At 39.7% G+C, this 19112-nt stretch overlaps 1 pseudogene; it reads right to left on the bottom strand.

The window, feature by feature from the left end:
- Positions 1–3440: 3440 nt before the first annotated feature.
- On the bottom strand, positions 3441–17818 carry LOC129411800 (glycogen [starch] synthase, liver-like; annotated as a pseudogene).
- Positions 17819–19112: the final 1294 nt, after the last annotated feature.

Below are 19112 nucleotides of genomic sequence, written 5' to 3'. Positions count from 1 at the left end.
AGAGGCCAAGAATGAAGCCCACTCAGACTCCATATCTCCAGCCTCCCCCGAAATCCGGGAGAAGTCCTCCCGGAGGTGCGAGTTGAAAGTCCCTCTGACAGAGGGCTCCGCCAGACGTTCCCAGCAGACCCTCACTACACGCTTGGGCCTGCCAGGTCTTTCCGGCTTCCTCCTCCGCCAGCGGACCCAACTCACAACCAGGTGGTGATCAGTTGACAGCTCAGCCCCTCTCTTCACCCGAGTGTCTAAGACACGCGGCCGGAGGTCAGATGACATGACTACAAAGTCGATCATCGACCAGGCCTAGGGTGTCCTGGTGCCACGTGCACTTATGGACACCCTTGTGCTCAAACTTGGTGTTCGTTATGGACAAACTGAGACTAGCACATAAGTCCAATAACAAAACACCACTCGGGTTCAGATCAGGGAGGCCGTTCCTCCCAATCACCCCTCTCCAAGTGTCACTGTCGTTGCCCACGTGGGCGTTGAAGTCCCCCAGGAGAACGACGGAGTCCCCGGTTGGTGCACTGTCTAGTACCCCTCCCAGGGACTCCAAGAAGGCCGGGTACTCAGCACTGCTGTTCGGCCCGTAGGCTGACACCACAGTGAGAGACCTGTCCCCGACCCGAAGGCGCAGGGACGCGACCCTCTCGTTCACCGGGGTGAACTCCAACACACAGCTGCTGAGCTGTGGGGCAATGAGCAGGCCCACACCAGCCCGTCGCCGCTCCCCGCGGCCAACGCCAGAGAAATGGAGAGTCCAGCCCCTCTCAAGGAGTTGGGTTCCAGAGCCCAAACTGTGCGTGGAGGTGAGGCCGACTATATCTAGTCGGTAACGCTCAACCTCCCGCACAAGCTCAGGCTCCTTCCCCCCAGCGAGGTGACATTCCATGTCCCCAGAGCTAGTCTCCATGTCCGGTCGTCGAGGCCCCCGCCGTCGACTGCTGCCCAGATCTCTCTGCACCGGCCCCATATGGCTCCTCCCGCGGGTGGTGGGCCCACGTGAGGACGGCCCCACGTCGCTCCTTCGGGCTAAGCCCGGCCGGGCCCCGTGGGGGAAGGCCCGGCCACCAGGCGCTCGCTGACGAGCACCCACCCCAGGCCTGGTTCCAGGGTGAGGCCCCGGTGACACCAATCCGGGCGACGTCGCTGGCCTCTGAGTGGACATCATCATATAGGGCTTCTGAACCGTTCTTTGTCTGACCCGTCCCCCCGGACCTGTTTGCCTTGGGTGACCCTACCAGGGGCATGAAGCCCCCGACAACATAGCTCCCGGGATCATTCGGGCACTCAAACCCCTCCACCACGATAAGGTGACGGTTCAAGGAGGGGCTCTTTTACCCTTCTTGTGGAAAAAAAAAAAGATATATATAATAATTTTTCCTCTTTTACCCTTCTTGTGGAAAAAAATATTATATATCTCTTGAAGAATAATAATAATACATTTGCGAGGCACGTTGAGTTGATGAAATAGAGAAGAAAAGTTTATTCTTGTCACCACTGTTGGGCAAGTTACTTTAAAACTGTAATGCGTTATTTATTACTTATTACTGTCATTTCAAAGTAATTCGTTACATTACAATATTACTGCATTTAAAATGTAAGGCATTACATTACTATTGCATTACTTTAAGTTACTCTCACCAAAATACCTGCGAAAAAGCTGAACTTTTGAGCCGTATATGGACTGAACCAGGACTAAACAAGGTCTAAACCAGGACTAAACTAGAGCTGAACCAGGACTAAACCAGGACTATAACAGGACTAACCTCAGACTGATTCCAGGACTGAAGTGGAGGACTAAACCAGAACTGAACTAGGACTAAAACAGGACTCACTGTCAGGATGGGCTCGAAGGTGACACAGGAGAAAGGACCGGCTTTGCTCCGCACCTCATGGAGGTAAGAGCTGCTGTCGCCCGATCGCGCTTTATGGACCCTGCTGCTCGGGCTCACGGTCCTGATTTCAGCAACTATTTGCGGGTACAAGACCCGGTGCAAAACTCTGCTACAGCGCGTAACTTCTACCTTCCTTCAACGTGTACAGAAGTCCAACTTTTTGTGCGATGGTTTGCATCGTCCTCTGTCTTTTGGGTGTGAGCGCAGGAGACTTTGTCGGTGCAGAACATTTCGTCGACGTTGTGGATTTTGTCGGAGAGAAAACTTGCAGACATACAGCACTTCAGAATCACACTGCTAGAGATTGAACATTTATTTAAATTTGGCAGCTGAACACATTCTGTACTGTACTGTACAGGAGACAGGAGTCCCTTAGCCAATCAGGACGCAGCAGGAGGAACGCAATACGTGTTCATACACTAAAAACAAAAGGCATGCAAAATTGCACAAAAAAAAAATTCTAAAAATCAGCGAAACAGCGAGACCGCGAAAAGTGAATCGCGTTAGAGCAAGGGACGACTGTAAACCAGGTCTAAACCAGGAGTGACCCAGGTCTAAACCAGGTCTAAACAGCGTAGAGTTCTGGGTCGGTCCTTTCACCCGCGGTTAACTGAAGGTATATCCGGCCGCGTCTCCGGCGTTTCACCGCTGCTGATTTCACGGTGATTTTAGCGAATTTCTATGAAGAAAAACCCACCACTTCAATCCAGGTTAAAAAAGCATTGTAACACACGTTACTCACATTTGTACCGAGTAAAATATTACAATTTTTCCCCTTGTAATGCCTTACATTACTGCGTTACAGCAAAAATCAACGCATTACTGTAATACATTACTTTTATAATACATTACTCCCAACACTGCTTGTCACTAGAGATATGGATAGGGCCTAGGTCTGTCCTGACCAGAGACCAGTGTCTCCAAAGTCTACCCTGAGTCACCAAGAGCATCTGTGCTCTGAGGCAACATCCACACGACAACACTCCTGGATTTTTTTCTTTGTGGGTTTAAAAAAAATCGCGTCCAAACACGTGCCAGATCAGTAAATATTCACGTCAACACGACAACGGAGCACTAAGTGAAAACAAAGTAACAAAGTAATACATCTGCCACACCTGTATGTGGTTAACAAAGATAATAATATTTAATAATGTAAATCTCATTACCGTTTTTTAAACTTTAAGGTAATTTAGCCTATTTTAGATGTATCCCAGAAATATAGCCGTTTTGTTTCACAGAAGTTAAACATAAGTCACAGAAAGAACCCATATATTCCACTGAGTCGTGTCCTTTAGTCCGACAGAAGCTGAACTGCATCAGTGAACCATAGCAAGCGTTTTTTTGAGCACTTAGTTTATGCAAATTAGCCATGTGGTTTTAATATGTGGTTTATATGCACAAAGCTGTGTGGATAGGGAAGACTTGCGGACACAGAAATTATGTGTCTGGTGTCAGCTTCTTCTGGAGGGGCCTGAAAAGAGCCTTAAAAGAGAGTCCAGAAGGATTAAAGGTGTTCAGAAACATGTCTCTTTATTGGGCTCACACAGGTACAGATCTCTTGATTCAAGTTGATTCACACAGCATCTCTCCACGTCACCTCTCTTAGTACAAGAAGAACTGACAGCTTTATACTGACCATCTCGTCAGAATATTGACAAACTGTAACTGGTATTTACAGGAAATTCACAGAAATGTTGACCTAGACAGTGTAATCACAGATAGTCATATGTTAAAGAGTTCAGACACTCCCCCTTTATGTCTCATATACATCACAAAGTCCATCATAACATGTCCCAAACTCATTGACATTTTAAAGTTCAGACATTGACTTCTCTTTATGACACATGTACAAGAACATTGAACCCCTTCCACATTGCATGGTGAATTAACATGAATGAAACACTAAAAATACAGAAATTAATTCCCACAAACTCCCTCTCTTGATCACACTTACACGTGTGATCATAAAACAAAGTTTAAAGAGACATGTCACCTCCTCATATGAGTAAATACCAATAAAAATATCTTAGCTCTCTTTATTACAACACATCTCAGGTTTTACTAACATAATACACTTGAACAACATAATGCATGATCAAAACATGACTCTCGGACAGCAGAATAAGAGGCAAGGAGCACCTTTAAATTTAGTTTTATCTATATTTAAGTCAAAAGTTAAATCTGTAGGGTTTTAATCAAACCCAGTCATCAGGTTTGGAATGTCAGAATTGAAAATCAGCAAATAGTAATAAAATCTAAGAAATAAGTGCATCTGTCAGAACAGAAGTAACCCATTGTTTTACCAGTGATCTGAGACATGGGATGATGCAACATCCAATTTAACCAAGTATTTTCATTCAAATTTTGTCCTGTTTCAATTTCAGTAGTTTTAGTTGAAACATTAAATCACTCTCTTAAGTGGGCTTATCAGTTTAAAATTGTCATTTGTATATAGCCTTCAAAATGTAACTTTATTTTCCATTGCATGGTATAGAAGTAGTATAACTTTGGCAATCCCAATTGCATAATAATTTCTTTTATCAAACAAATGTCTCTACTTGAATAATATACTACAAAATTTACAAATTTAGGCATTTCTCTTTTGTACTTTTTGTTAATTTCAGTGCTCATTGTCTTTTACCCATTGTTGGTTGCCAATTCAGTTGTATGATATAGTTTGTCATTTTGATTGTCGGCTGCCATTTTTGTCCAGCTGTCCGAGGCCAGTAGTCTTATGGATAGAAACTATAAGAGAACAGACAAAACAGACAGAAATTAGCATAATCAAAAATAAACATTGGGAATAAAAATTGAAATTTTTCAAAAAGCATATGGCCTATACTCTCCTTCTATGTTTTTCTCCCCCTCTTCTCCTCCCTCTCTTCTGAAGCCCCAGTGGCAGAAGGTGGTCAGAGTTGTCCCTCAGGGTCTCTTTTTTTCCAGCGACGTCTAGACGTGGTCGACTTTTCTCCATCTTCATCAGTAGAATGAAACATGAGTGACATGCCAGTTACTGCCTCAGTTGGTTCTCCCATGACATCATGGTGTAGGATGGTAGGATGCTGAAGCACACTGTCCATAGAGAAGAAGAAGAAGTTCACTTTGTACTGGCCTGGAAAGGCTCCACTGCGACCAGGTGTCAAGCGTGGACATAGAACCAGCACAGGCATCTCCAGACGAGGCGCTCAGATGGGCGCTCAGTGCAGTTGTGTCGAATGATGCTTCGAAGGCAGAACTGTTGACAGAAGTTGAACATGGACTGCGTCAGCTGGTAACAGAGTCGTCTGCAGAGTGGAACCTGCAAACCACGATGTAGATCTCATATCAGTCACAGCACAGCAGTCAGTCACATGCTCCTCCTGAAACAGCCAAATCTTGACAGGTGAGTGGTAACCCTGGGAATGTCCCCTAACGCGTGCACTCGTCAGGAGTGTATCCCCAGAGCTCGTAGTAGGAGAGGAACTCTCCAGATCACAGCTGTATAAAGTTGTCATAGTCCATGGGCAGCAAGACTGGTAGAAGACAAGAACTCTGAGTAGAAGATGATCTCTACCCGGTTGTTGCAGAGACTAGTGCAGCACACTTAGTCAAGATGGGGTTAACAGCATTGTCCAGTATGTCGTAGGTATTGACCTCAGGCAGGCCACATCTCTGTGTAATGTGAATGTCTCTCCTCGTGATGGTGAAGTCGCCTCAGATGAAGTTCATGTCAGGGATCTGACCTCTGAGCAAAGAGTCACAGAACTGCTGACCAAACTTCTCCTTCACCAAGTGAGCAGTGTCTCATTGCTGCTTGTAGATGGACTGACCCTTCAGTGACTCCACGCTGAAGTCGTTGGTTCTAGCTGGCGTGATGAAAAAGACCACCAGAGTCACATCACTACAGTGCAGCTTCTGTAGGTAGTTGAGGTGAAACAGAGACTCCAGGAAGATGTCAGCTCCTTTGTTGGAGAGCTCGTAGCATCTGGTGATAAAGAAAAACAGAGTCTCGTCCAGGTTAAAGTTCAAATGTCCACAGAAGTGTCCTCACGGAAACTTCTAGGTTTGCGTTACTGGTGACGTGGAAGTTCTGTAACTTGTAGATGGCTGAAAACTCCTTGGCATCGAAGCCTATCAGCCTCTTCTTCAAGCGCCTTTTCAGAAAACCATCAATTGATTTAATGTGACAAATGTGGCACATTGGGACATCTCATACTATTTTTGGTAGAGTGGATTACTATTAACTTTATTCTCATTTTACAAATTTTTTCTTTTTTTAAATAGTAGATTGGTATTTTAGATTGATTATTTCCTTCCTTCACTTCATCACTTCTTGTCCTTAGTCCAATTTCTAAACAGAAAATTCAACTTAGATGAAATTTGAAATCTCAATTTAGAAGCCAGCATTGCCTTATTACAGTTCTAATTAAGATTATTTATTTAAAATTTAAACAATTTTAGTATTCACATCAAATAACTGTTTATTTCGCAATCATTAATTAATTAAAGCAGGTTTCATAGGAAAATTCATGTCCATAAGATTAATACTGAGATCAAAAAAGGATTAAAATGCAAGTGAAGTCCAGGTTGTGGACAAACTAAACTAGGAAAAAGCAGAAATAAAAACAAAGATAAACTAAAGATAAACTCAGATTAATTCAGAACTAAACCATGATCAACCCAACCAGGTTTAAACTAGTACTAAACCAAGATTAACGCAGCTCTAACTCAGAACTAAACCAAAACCAGATTAGGTCCAAACAGGAACTAAACCAGGACCTATCCAGCTTTAAACCATATTTTAACATAAGATAAAATTTGTAAACCAGCATTGAATCAGAACTAAACCAAGATTAGACTGGGACCAACCCAGAACTAAGCTAGAATTTAAAAGGACTGAATCAAGAAAAAAACAGAGCTAACCTGGTCTAAACCAGATGTAGACCATGTTTAACACTTGAAAAAATTAGTAAACCAGGACTAAACCTGAACCAAATCAATACTACACAAAGTCTAAACCAGAACCAGACTAAGATTAGACCAGGTCCTAATCAGATCGAGAACACTGGTTGCTTCTGTTCAACACTACAAAACGTGAATTTATTTTGACGGTAAACATTAAGAGACTACATTTAGTCAAATAAACTTCTATTATAAACCATGTCAACTGAAAACTTCTAAAGGTAGTGTTTGTGCTAAGTCTGCAGATTGAGAATACATAAAAATAGGCATATCCTGTAGAGGTGATCTCAGATAATAGCTCCTTAGTTTTTTTATTGAAAATGTTCTAAAAGTGGGAAACTGATTTTATTTGCAGGATGTTTTGTCTCCTCTTAGTGGGATAATTCTCATTTGGAAATGACAGTAATTCAAAAAAATCAAATAGAGATGCATACATAGTTTATTTTCCCTAATCCTTATTTAAATTTTGATATTACAGAGGATGAAGTAAAAAAGGCATTGATAAATCAAAGTTAGAAAAGCCACTGGATTTGATAATCTGTCTAATAAACTGCTGAAACAGCCTGATATGTCCTCAGTACTTTAAAATATTATTGTTTATTACTTATTTTAAGTCTTGTCCTCTCTGACTGACTGGCAAAAAAATCTATTATCAAACCAATCCTAAAATTTTCAACTGCAGATCCCCCAGTAACCATGAACTACAGAGGCCTCAGCCTTCTTAATGGTATATAAACCTTATTCTATTGTTCTTCATGAGAGGCTGGTCTGTTATCTAGAATCCTTTAATGTATTGGCCGAGGAGCATAACACATTTAGGAAGAAAAGAGCCTGTATGAATCGCATATAATGTTACAAAACAAGAGGGAAACCCTACTTTTATTTGTTTTATTGACTTTCAGAAGCCTTTGACTATGTAAATTGGGACCTGTTTTATTTTCAGCTGCTACATATTGATAATGACGGCAGATTTTATGATTCAATCTAAGCTATCTATAACATTTATTTTAATAAGTATAAACAAAAGGAGCACAATAAAACTTTATGTAAACCAAAATTAAGAACATATATCTTAATTAAAAACTGTTTTGGACCTGAATTGTATGTCACTGTGAACCTGAGTTGTATGTCAGAGGTCAGTTACCTCAGCTGACATATGGGACTTTGCCCCTGGCTTTCTCTCTCTCTCTCTCTCTGGAGCAACACACATGCTCTGTGCGACTTAAAAAGCATTGAAAATGAAATGCATTTCCTGTTTTACTGTCCCCTGTATCATGACCTGAACTGTCAGTTGTGTCTAATGTGTCTTACTGTTGGTTTACTGTGTCTGATGAGGAGAAACTGAAGCATTTGTTTAGATGCAATGTTTTCAAATTGGCTCAGTTTATGTTGAAAGTCTGGGTCCTCTGTAAAAGGACACTTTATGTTTGATGCGTAATCTGTCTGCTTATTGTTTTATGTGTTTTATAAGCCCATGTGGGCTGGGCACCGACTACACAGTGTATGATACTAAAAGTAAACTAATTCTAAAACTAAAACTGTATAAAGGTAATAAGAGAATACTGCAAGAGAGACTTCAACTAATATTGATAACTGTAAACCATGTACGAATTATTTATTTTCAAGAATGTTTTTTCTAATTTGGACTTTTGCCTTTAATAGTTAAGCAATAATTAGTTATCCTACCTAGATCAGAAGGGACAGAAACAAAGGCGATTAGATGTAACCCGTATCGAATACACTTTTAGTTTAGCAGACTTTTATTTTGGCGACTTTATTTTTTGTGCTTTATTTGCTCATAATTTATCTTTGCCTTTCATTTTACTTTGAATACAGTTATAATTATCAACATTTTTGACTACTGGTTGTCATTCCTACCCTGTGCTCCTTTAATGACTGCTCTTCTTGTCCTTTTTAACATCCTGTCGCCGAGCCTCAAAATTTAATGTTACATAAAGCATAGCCAAAACTTCTCTTCAAAATAGTTTTTTAACATGCCATATTCTTAGATCCTTTAATATTTTAGCGACATTAGATGAGTTTAGATGGTCACAGGTTCTCAGTTATTTCTAGTATTGGGAGGGTTACTCTTAAAATGTATGTAATTATGTTTTCCCCTACAGATTACAGATTACATGCCTCAAAATGTAGTTTGTAATGCAATACAGTACATTAAATTACTTTAAAGTGAGTAACGTAATCTGAATACTTTGAATTACTTGATACTGTCATGCTTTTTAAACTACATGAACGAAGCAAACACATCCTGCAAATTCTTGTGGGATGGGATGTTTTGTCTACTTAAAGGCAATTAAAACCCCAGTTTTTCCTTAAGCCTATAAAATTATTATTAATAGAGAAATGCTTCCTATGAGTTCACTGCCACTTTAAAATATGTTTACTTTACGATTTAGGTCTTATCTCGTTTAGACCTGGTTCAGTCCTGACCCTAGACTCAGTTCAGTCCAAAATGTAAAAACGGTAAAATACTGCCATGTAAGTCATTTATTTTACCAAAGTAACTGTAATCCAGTTACCACTCATTGAAACGGTGACTTTAACTAAGCACAGTTACTCATAATTTATACTCTGATTACATAATGCTGGTACTTGTAATCCATTACTCCCCAAAACTGGTTATTTCTTTCACTATTTCATGTTTATATCAGATCCACTAATAGCATTTGTTAATTTGTCACTAAACTTGTTTGACTTGTTATTTGCAAACTTAGCATTTGTTGTTACAAATTGTAAAGTTAAAACTGTTACAGTCTGACACACTCTGCTTCGCAGGGTTTCTACTTGTTCTATTGACCTTCGGTCAATTCATATAATGTCATGTTCACTTGAACAGGCTCGCTTCCTTTTGACCGGTCTTTTATAATAATTTCGTGTTCGTTTGAATATAACTTCATTGAACAGGCTTGTTTCTTTTTGAGCTCACAGTGTAAATAAAAAACACTAATACTTTTTCTGCTTCTCAATTTAGATTTTATTTTTACAATAGGCCACTGTTTTTTAATCGGTTCTACTCTTTTGTTTCTATACCAAATTTGACTCCTTTCTCCATGTTCTACTTTTTTGTGCGCAACTTAAGTTTTTTATTCTTTTTTATATAAACTTCATTAAAAGCTTTGTTTTTTTTCTGCGTAAAAGTTTAACCACAGACATATATTTTCTTATAAAAGCTTTTCCTTTTCTCTCGTGCAAAGCCTAACACGGCACTTTTCTAATTACTAACTTTGTTAATTACGCTTTATCTTACTTAAAGCCTAAAAAAATACTATAATTTTTTTTTGATTCACCAACTTTTTTTTCCCGTGAAGTTATAACACGATTCCGGCCATTAAAGCCACTTATTTTGACTTTCTTGATGTGAAGTCTAACACAATTCTTAATTATTTATCAATTGCTAATTTATTTATAGTTCCTTTAAAATTACCACTCAATTAGATATCGCAAGAGTCCCAATAAAATAAGTACATCACATTTTTCGACATTAATTCAATAGACAGAAATTCTGACCTTTTTTTTGTAGCGCGCTCTTTTGCAATGTCTTTTTTTGGGATTCTTGCGGAGTGACGTCTTGGACCTGCCTCCTCCAGAAGTCTTCATTGCAATCACGTCGGGGTCACCAAATTGTCAGCTTCTTCTGGAGGGGCCTGAAAAGAGCCTTAAAAGAGAGTCCAGAAGGATTAAAGGTGTTCAGAAACATGTCTCTTTATTGGGCTCACAGGTACAGATCTCTTGATTCAAGTTGATTCACACAGCATCTCTCCACGTCACCCCTCTTAGTACAAGAAGAACTGACAGCTTTATACTGACCATCTCGTCAGAATATTGACAAACTGTAACTGGTATTTACAGGAAATTCACAGAAATGTTGACCTAGACAGTGTAATCACAGATAGTCATATGTTAAAGAGTTCAGACACTCCCCCTTTATGTCTCATATACATCACAAAGTCCATCATAACATGTCCCAAACTCATTGACATTTTAAAGTTCAGACATTGACTTCTCTTTATGACACATGTACAAGAACATTGAACCCCTTCCACATTGCATGGTGAATTAACATGAATGAAACACTAAAAATACAGAAATTAATTCCCACACTGGACACAGATCATTTCTGATATGGTGATACCATGATAGGCAGATTCGTTTACCAGAATTACAAAGCTTCTTACATATCAAAGCAGAGTGTCTTTTGCTTCACAGATGCGAGTTAAACAACTTTTACACTTGCAGACAACAAAGGACTTCCTGAAGCTTTGAGAAAGAGTCTGCAAAGCCTTTACACATGCATGACTAATCTGGGTCTCAGGTACAAATCACATTCATTCACACAAAGACATTATGACCAACATATTTTCTTCACAATATAATAACTTTCCATCATATCCTTTTATTATTTTTCTTTTATACTTCACAGAAGAATTAAATACAGAAACATGCATCATAAACATAATAATAGAGTCAAACCCTCTTTTTCATGGGTTTTAGGAAAATGGGATATTATATATTTCCAAATAAAGCTTCTTTTTTTACAGACATGACATATTTTGAATGACTTTTGCATCCTTCTTCAGAAAGGTCACATTATCTTATGTGGACGTCTTGGCAGCTGATTTAGACAGATTTTCGCATCATTCTTTGACCTGAATTACTCTCACAGGACAATAAACATGGACGAACATAATACATTTATTATTTATATTTCATGAAGGCAGAGCTCTTTACCAATGCAACAAGTCTAGTTCTGTGTATTTTAGGACATGCCTGCAGGCCAGAGGTGGATTTGTGTGATTTGAGCATGAAAGGTGAACACTTGATTGGAGAGATCTGTCCACTTACACAGTTTTTAAACTCTTCTTTTCTCTGTAGCAAAGCCATGGGTCTATTAAAATAACACCTAAATAAGTAAAATAAACATAAATAAATAAATACAATTTAGGCATCCCCCCCAAAACCTATACACCAGCTGCCATTGAGTTCCTCGAACACACTTTGAATTGAAGTTGATCTCTGTTGTATAGCACATAGCACTGTTGTTATCCATTCACTAGCCTGTAGTAGTAAAATGCTGCCAGCAGAGAGTTGGGGCTATGCGGAAGAGAGCTAGCAGGCTGAATCACAATACGTCTGGTATGTGCTAAACGTTTATGAAGACCAAACACTTGATTTGAGCACCCCCCAAGCAACACCCCCAAGACGTACATCAGGGCTGCAATGTAAAGTAATGGGCAGAAGCACCGGATTTGATTTTCTCAAAACTTCAGGCTCTTCCATATGTTACGAGTCCGGTTTAAAGTGCTGACCCACACAGAAGAAAAGTCTGAATAAACAGGAAAAATAAAGGCAGTGCGTTTTGGTTCAGTGCAGCTTTGCTTCATTGTACAAAATAATCAATATTACATTTTACAATGGGCTTCACAATATACTTTTGTCTAATTACAATCTGTTACTGTAAATTTTGCAATAATCTGATCTCCTTACAATAAATGGTTTCATCTGACTTTAACATATATACTATCTAATCACCAGAAAACGTGTATTTACTAAAATACATGTACATCTGTATATATCCATTCAATAAACCAGGGATACTCTACTAAAATTAGAGGAGGTCTGGTTAGAGAAAACATCCTCAAGCAGAAGTCCAGGACAATTTGAGTTATGATTGTGATACAGAAGTAGCCTGGTGTTATCAATGTCTGAATGTATAAACAATAGTCAAATCAATGAAAATACAAGTTAAAAACATTTCAACAAAATGTATTGTTAACACTGAAACACACAGTAGGCCTACATTAGATTCAGGGCTGCAGTTTAAAATTAATTACAGAAAATAAAATGGCTAAATTGTGCATCTTAAAACAAAGTGCTTAATTGCTTTTTTTCCTTTTTCTTTAGCATTCACATCTCGACTTAACAGTCTCAATACATTTTTCAACAGATATCTCAAAACCTCTTTCCTCTGTATCTGCATTCAGAGTTATGATTGCCTTGAATGCACATGATGCATGATTGGCTAAGTAGAGTCACGACTGGTTTGTATGTTCCTTGGTCCATTAATACAGTGCTGTAAAGTTTATAGCAGGGGTGCCCACACTTTTTCAGCATGTGAGCTACTTTTAAAATGACCATGTCAAAATTATCTACCTAATACAAAGCCAAGCAAACTGTACTGCACTGAAACACTACGCACCCCTTTTTTGGACCCTCACCCACAGTTTGAGAACCCCTTTTAAGAGAACTTTCTCTGGCACTTTATAGACAAATCTGAAAAAAATAAAATAAATAAATAAATACATATTTTTTTAAATGAAGAAATGGGTCTGATTTGTATACCCGTTTTTTCAAGTTCCTAACTGGAGTTAAATTTTCTTACTGGTTTTGCAGTGGGATTTAATATCCTTTGCACATTTACCGAATGCACATCGTGACAAAAACAGATGCATTTGTGCACTTTTATTAAGCAAACTTCAACCACATGTCGCAGTAGATCTGTTCTGTGCTTTAGGCATTCTCTGTGCCAACACTGTAACATAAATTTAGATTAGTTTTTGCTTCGCATTTCGTCTTGCTCTTTTAATCAGTGCGCAATGAGGGAGATTGTGTGCACTATACACGGGGAGGAGCGGGAGCGTGAAAAGGTGAGGAACGGTGCGCTGACGTGAGGCAGATGGACAGGTAGGATGTTTTAAAAGTTTAACCTGCCCTGTGATAAACGCTGGTACACGAGGGCGCACGTTGTTGCAGACAAGGCGCGCAGGGAGCGTGTGTGTTTGTGATGTGCCGCATACTATCCGCGGGTTCCACTGAGCGCACAGGCTGCAGTGAGACGCCCCGCGCGATCCCGCACAACGGTACAAGTTTATTGCTGATAGCAGCGGCCGTAATGAAATATGATCGCACTTGTCAAACCTCAAGTGAGAGACAAGATTGAGTCCAAATGCTATCAAGTCCGAGACAAGTACTACAATACTGCGATCTACCCACACTAACTTGGGGATCAACTAGTAGATCGCGATCAAGTATTGGGCACCTCTGGTTTAGATTCTAAACTGAATAGGCCCTATTCAATTGATCCAGCTTATAAAACGAACTGCATTTCGTCTAGTGTGAGAAATGCTACAGTCCGACTAGATCCATACCAGAGTCCTGAACCAGCGGGTGCAGCTCTAGTTCAGGGCGGGCTCAGAGGAGCCGGTGCGGAGAGTGTGTGTGTAACCGGCGTGCTTGAACCGACCGATTAGCAATCGTCTGCGTTGTGTTGTGAAGATGAAGTGAGCCGCACACAGGGGTTTGCCATTCAAGAGAAGATTTACTGTGTGAAACACAAAAATGGTCAAAATACAGCCTCGAAATGTCACAGCTCCACACACATCTCCCTCTGCTCTCCTCAGAGCAACTCAGGTGTAATAATAATTTTTACTAATTACAATAACAAATTTTTACACTGTGATCATATAGTTTTACATTTTTTTTCATGTAAATCCCCCAATCATGGCTATTTTATATTTTTAAATGAACAATAAATCATGTACAAATGGTACATGTTATACAAATTACAATATATGAAAAAGAAATAACATTTGGTATTGGTGTACAATACAATACTCTCATACCTGTGTGAAACACAAAAATGGTCAAAATACAGCCTCCAAATGTCACAGCTCCACACACATCTGCAAAGAAATAAAGTGGCACAGACACATGTGAGACCGTGCTTGCTAGCTCAAACTTACATGCTAACAGAACATTTTCTAACTGCTGTATTTGAATAAAAAACAATATTTCATACATGTTTAATCAACAAGAACAATGGCAAAGGCCTTATAAAGCACAATCAACGTCCAGATAAAGTCAACATGAATTCCGTGTCAAAAATATTACACATAAATCAGGAGAGCAAATCTGCTGCTTACCTCCCTCTGCTCTCCTCAGAGCAACTGAGGGGAACCGCGTGTCTTCACGGAAAGTAGTGGCACCGCCAAAATAAAAGCACCTGGTATAACCAGTCAAAATAAACTTAAACACAACCCTATAAAGAAATAAAATTGGATTTTGGTGAAATTGATAAAACAGTAAGACCACATGGGCTACATGTGCAGGACAGACCGCTCAGGACAAGATATAACAAACCAAACTGGATTCACGCTTCTGTCCTGATGCTTTGCACCACCTCGGAAGTAGCCGCAGTCCTCGAATGTGGAGGACAGGAGCAGCCTGCCGTGGGCTTCGGCTCCAGCCGGACCAGCTGTGCGCTCTGAGCTGAGCTTGTTTCTTTAGTTCAGTGCTGCAGGGGGAGTCACTGATTTACCCAGATACCATTGGAAGAAAAAATGTGATTGGTCCATTTCCATTCCATTATATTAACCTTTTGTTTCCCAAGAAATATCAGTCCAAGTTTATAACAATGATCTAGAATTTATTACTGGTGTAGTGTTTATTACTCACTGCATAAAAATATTGAAAAAATATATTAGTAGTACAAAAGTCCATTCAATATTTTTTCTTGAGCCTTCACTGAATACCTTGAAGGCTCTGAGGGTTCCCCTGTGAAAGAAATGCTGTTGTGAAATGCTGCATAACAAATGTATGGCTCTTTCATTTACATTTCCAATAAAAGTGCGCTATACTCTACTTTTTAATTCATTAATTGGTTTTGCTTATAACATGCGATTAATTGCAATCACAATACAGCACAAACAATTGACACCATTTTCTGCCATTTTAGAGCATTTTGAAACTTCCTGGGGGGCTGGTGTTGAGGAAAATTCCTTTTTCCTCTCGCGTTCGTTAGTTTCTGCTTAGATAAAAAAATTACTCTTGACTGCAGACATGCAGAGACTGAATATTTACACCTATACAATGATTTTAATACGCAAACTATAGTGGGAGGCGATCATGGTTTAGGCTTAGTGTCTCTTCGTTGGTGCACAGGCTAGCCAGCCCTCTTGCCACGTTGAACAATCTTATCTGATTGTGACAAGGATCCCCCAGATTCATCTCACTCCCCTTATGGGAGTGAGATGAAGCCGCTGTTACTGAGATCACTAGCCATAACCTGAGACAAAAAATTGTCATACTGGGTGCTTGAGTTACCATGTACTCTTTACAACAGCATTCATGAAACTTGCCTCCTTGGCAAAAAGATCAACTCCTCTGATTTTGCACAGCAGGTCTTCATCACTGAGTTCCAGAGCTGTTTTCTCTATATTTTAGTTTGCACTTGATTGGAAGCTATATCTCTTGCCGGAAACTTGCTCTACTGCACTACTACTGCAGAATATGCAATAACTCCTGAACCAAACTAAAGAATCCACATGCTCACGTTTCTGTCTCACTGAAACATTTTCTTGATACTTGCTAGAGATGCGCGGATTGCGGTTACAACTGCGGTATCCGCGGTTAATCCGCGGGTCGGGCGGATGACGTGACGAAAAATTATATTTTAATTAAATTCGGGCGAGTGGCGGTTTAACTACTACTAAAAAAAAAAAAGTTATTGTTAGTATTGTTACCTACATCTGAAAAGACGAGTCTCATTGTCTATGCTTGTAGTATGAAGTGTACGTCATATCCTTAATTAGCCCATTTGACCTCGTTTTTATGTTCTGAAGGTTAAGGTTGTGTCGGGTTATTGATAGCCTAAGGTTTACGAGGCACATATTATATGCAGTTTATTTTATTATTTCTAATTTTTTTCAGCGGTTTGCCAACACATAAGTGGCTATAGAGCCATATTTATTTAGTTATGCATATTTTTTCTTGCCTATTTCAGTTGGAATATAAAGAGGGCATTGCCTGATTTCAGGTTCATCTGGATGAGATGATCTGTCTGTTTTGTTTTGATATCAGTTATATTTTAAAACACGCAGACATTATAGCGTAGACTGCCACTCGGGGTTTTTAAAACTTAAAGAAAGACCGATGGAGTGAGGCTATGACTTTGAAATAACATCGGGCAATGGCAGAATGTTCAGAATGTAACAACATCCAACACGAAGGCAAGAAGGTTCAAAAATAGCCTAGTTGGAAAACGTTGTCAATTAATTAGCTGCGCAAGAAAACCAGGTAAGTTTGGGGTTGTTACGAACAATTAACCCTCTCCAGGCAGGCGTTGCAGATTTGCAACAGCTAAATTCCAATTACCTACTTACTCTAAATCCATATTTTATGAGCTTTTTTTACTCAGGAGCCTTTTCTCCCATCCATGCTGATAAACGTGGGTGATGCAGACTGTGCAAGAATGGCTCCACACAAACAGCCTGCCAGAAGTGCAAAATACTTTTTTTGTTTAGAAAGAATAAAAAAGTCAGGATTGTATATTACTACCCCATATTATAATTTTCCCCAAATATCAGATTTTTCCTGATACTAAAAATGAATTTGAGCCTGAGAGGGTTAAGAATGCGAACATACACGCTGAGTGAATTTTGGAATGAATTTGCTATAGAGTTTGCATTTTTATCGAGGCTCCTTAGTTTGTTTGCTGTATGATTGTTCTAAAATCAATTGGCGGATGGCAGGCAGGTGCGGTTTCGAAAACCTTCAGTGCAAAATGGATAGCGGGCGGATGATGAGTTTTGTGTCGCGGTTGCGGATGAAAAAATAGCCCATCCGCGCATCTCTAATACTTGCTTAAAGCATGGTTAGCATTTTGGAAAAAGATGTGTTGGCAGCTTTTATGGTAGCCACAATCCAAAGACAATTAATCAGGATTTGATTCAACAACATCTTGCTAACCAGCACCATCAAATGTTTGTGTGTGAAGTTTTCATATCATGGATAGCAGTAAATGCACTCAGTGGATCAGCCTTAGAAGACAAAAGTATGAACTTGTCATTTACTGTCAGCTTGTAACCATGCAGGCTGCAGTTTTGCAGTGATGGCTGAGGTGGAGGTTTATCTTTGAAGAACTCTGAACAGCTGTCCAGTTCATCATTTTGTCGTTTCTTTGGCATGCTGTCTGCTTTCAGTAGTATATTGTTGCATTACACCCATCTGAAAATCAGTGTATTTATTCATTACAACAATTAAATAATGTGCAGTATTCAGTGTGTAAATATACATGAACTGAGACTCAATGTTTCCAATTTTAAAGAAGTTTAGCCTCAAACAGAAACTGATGATTTTACTGATTATATTATGCATGCACACACATACACCCCCCCAATTTTAGGGTTATTTGACCATATATGCAGTTACAGTACCTTAATATTTATATCATTTCGCAAATAGCTTTTTTATTTTATTTTATTTTTTTATGTGTTTTTTATCCCCTGAGACCAAACGGGGCTGAGTTGGGGTTGGTCACTATCAACTCGTGATGGTCCAAGATATAAGATAACAGGAAATAATAGTGAAAAAAGGTAAAAAACATCCTGAGGGGTGTACCTGGCTCCCAGCCTACTAGTTATTTATCCTAACACTGGCTGACCCTAAGTTGACCAATAAAATAATTGTTAACACTGTTGGGCAAGTTACTTTGAAACTGTAATGCGTTATTTATTACCTATTACTGTCATTTCAAAGTAATTCGTTACATTACAATATTACTGCATTTAAAATGTAAGGCATTACATTACTATTGCATTACTTTAAGTTACTCTCACCAAAATAACTTTTGCGCTGTATATGGACTGAACCAGGACTAAACCAGGTCTAAACCAGGACTAAACCACAGCTGAACCAGGACTAAACCAGAAGTGAACTAGGACTAAACTAGAACTGAACTAGGACTAAAACAGGACTCACTGTAGGGACGGGCTCGAAGGTGACCGCAGGAGAAAGGAGCGGCTCTGCTCCGCACCTCACGGAGGTAAGAGCGGCTGTTGCCCGATCGCTCTTTATGGACCCTGCTGCTCGGGCTCGCGGCCCTGATTTCAGCAACTATTTGCAGGGACCCGAGCCGGTGCAAGACTCTGTTACAGCACGTAACTTCTACCTTCCTTCAGCGTATCCAGAAGTCCAACTTTTTGTGTGATGGTTTGCATCTTCCTCTGCCTTTTGGGTGCGAGCGCAGGAGCCTTTGTCGGTGCAGAACGTTTCGTCGACGTTGTGGGTTTTCGTCGGGGAGAAAACTTACAACCGTACAGCACTTCAGAATCACACTGCTAGAGATTGAACATGTATTTAAATTTGGCAGCTGAACACATTCTGTACTGTACAGGAGACAGGAGTCCCTTGGCCAGTCAGGACGCAGCGGGAGGGACGCAATACGCATTCATATAATGTAAAAAAAAGGGCATGCAAAAT

The sequence above is a fragment of the Boleophthalmus pectinirostris genome, unplaced genomic scaffold (genome assembly GCF_026225935.1).
Source record: "Boleophthalmus pectinirostris isolate CB_2022bp ecotype Guang Dong unplaced genomic scaffold, ASM2622593v1 HiC_scaffold_6, whole genome shotgun sequence".
In the NCBI taxonomy this organism is placed as follows: Eukaryota; Metazoa; Chordata; class Actinopteri; order Gobiiformes; family Gobiidae; genus Boleophthalmus; species Boleophthalmus pectinirostris.
Note: the sequence above shows the minus strand (reverse complement) of the source record. Positions and strands in the feature narration are given on the sequence as shown.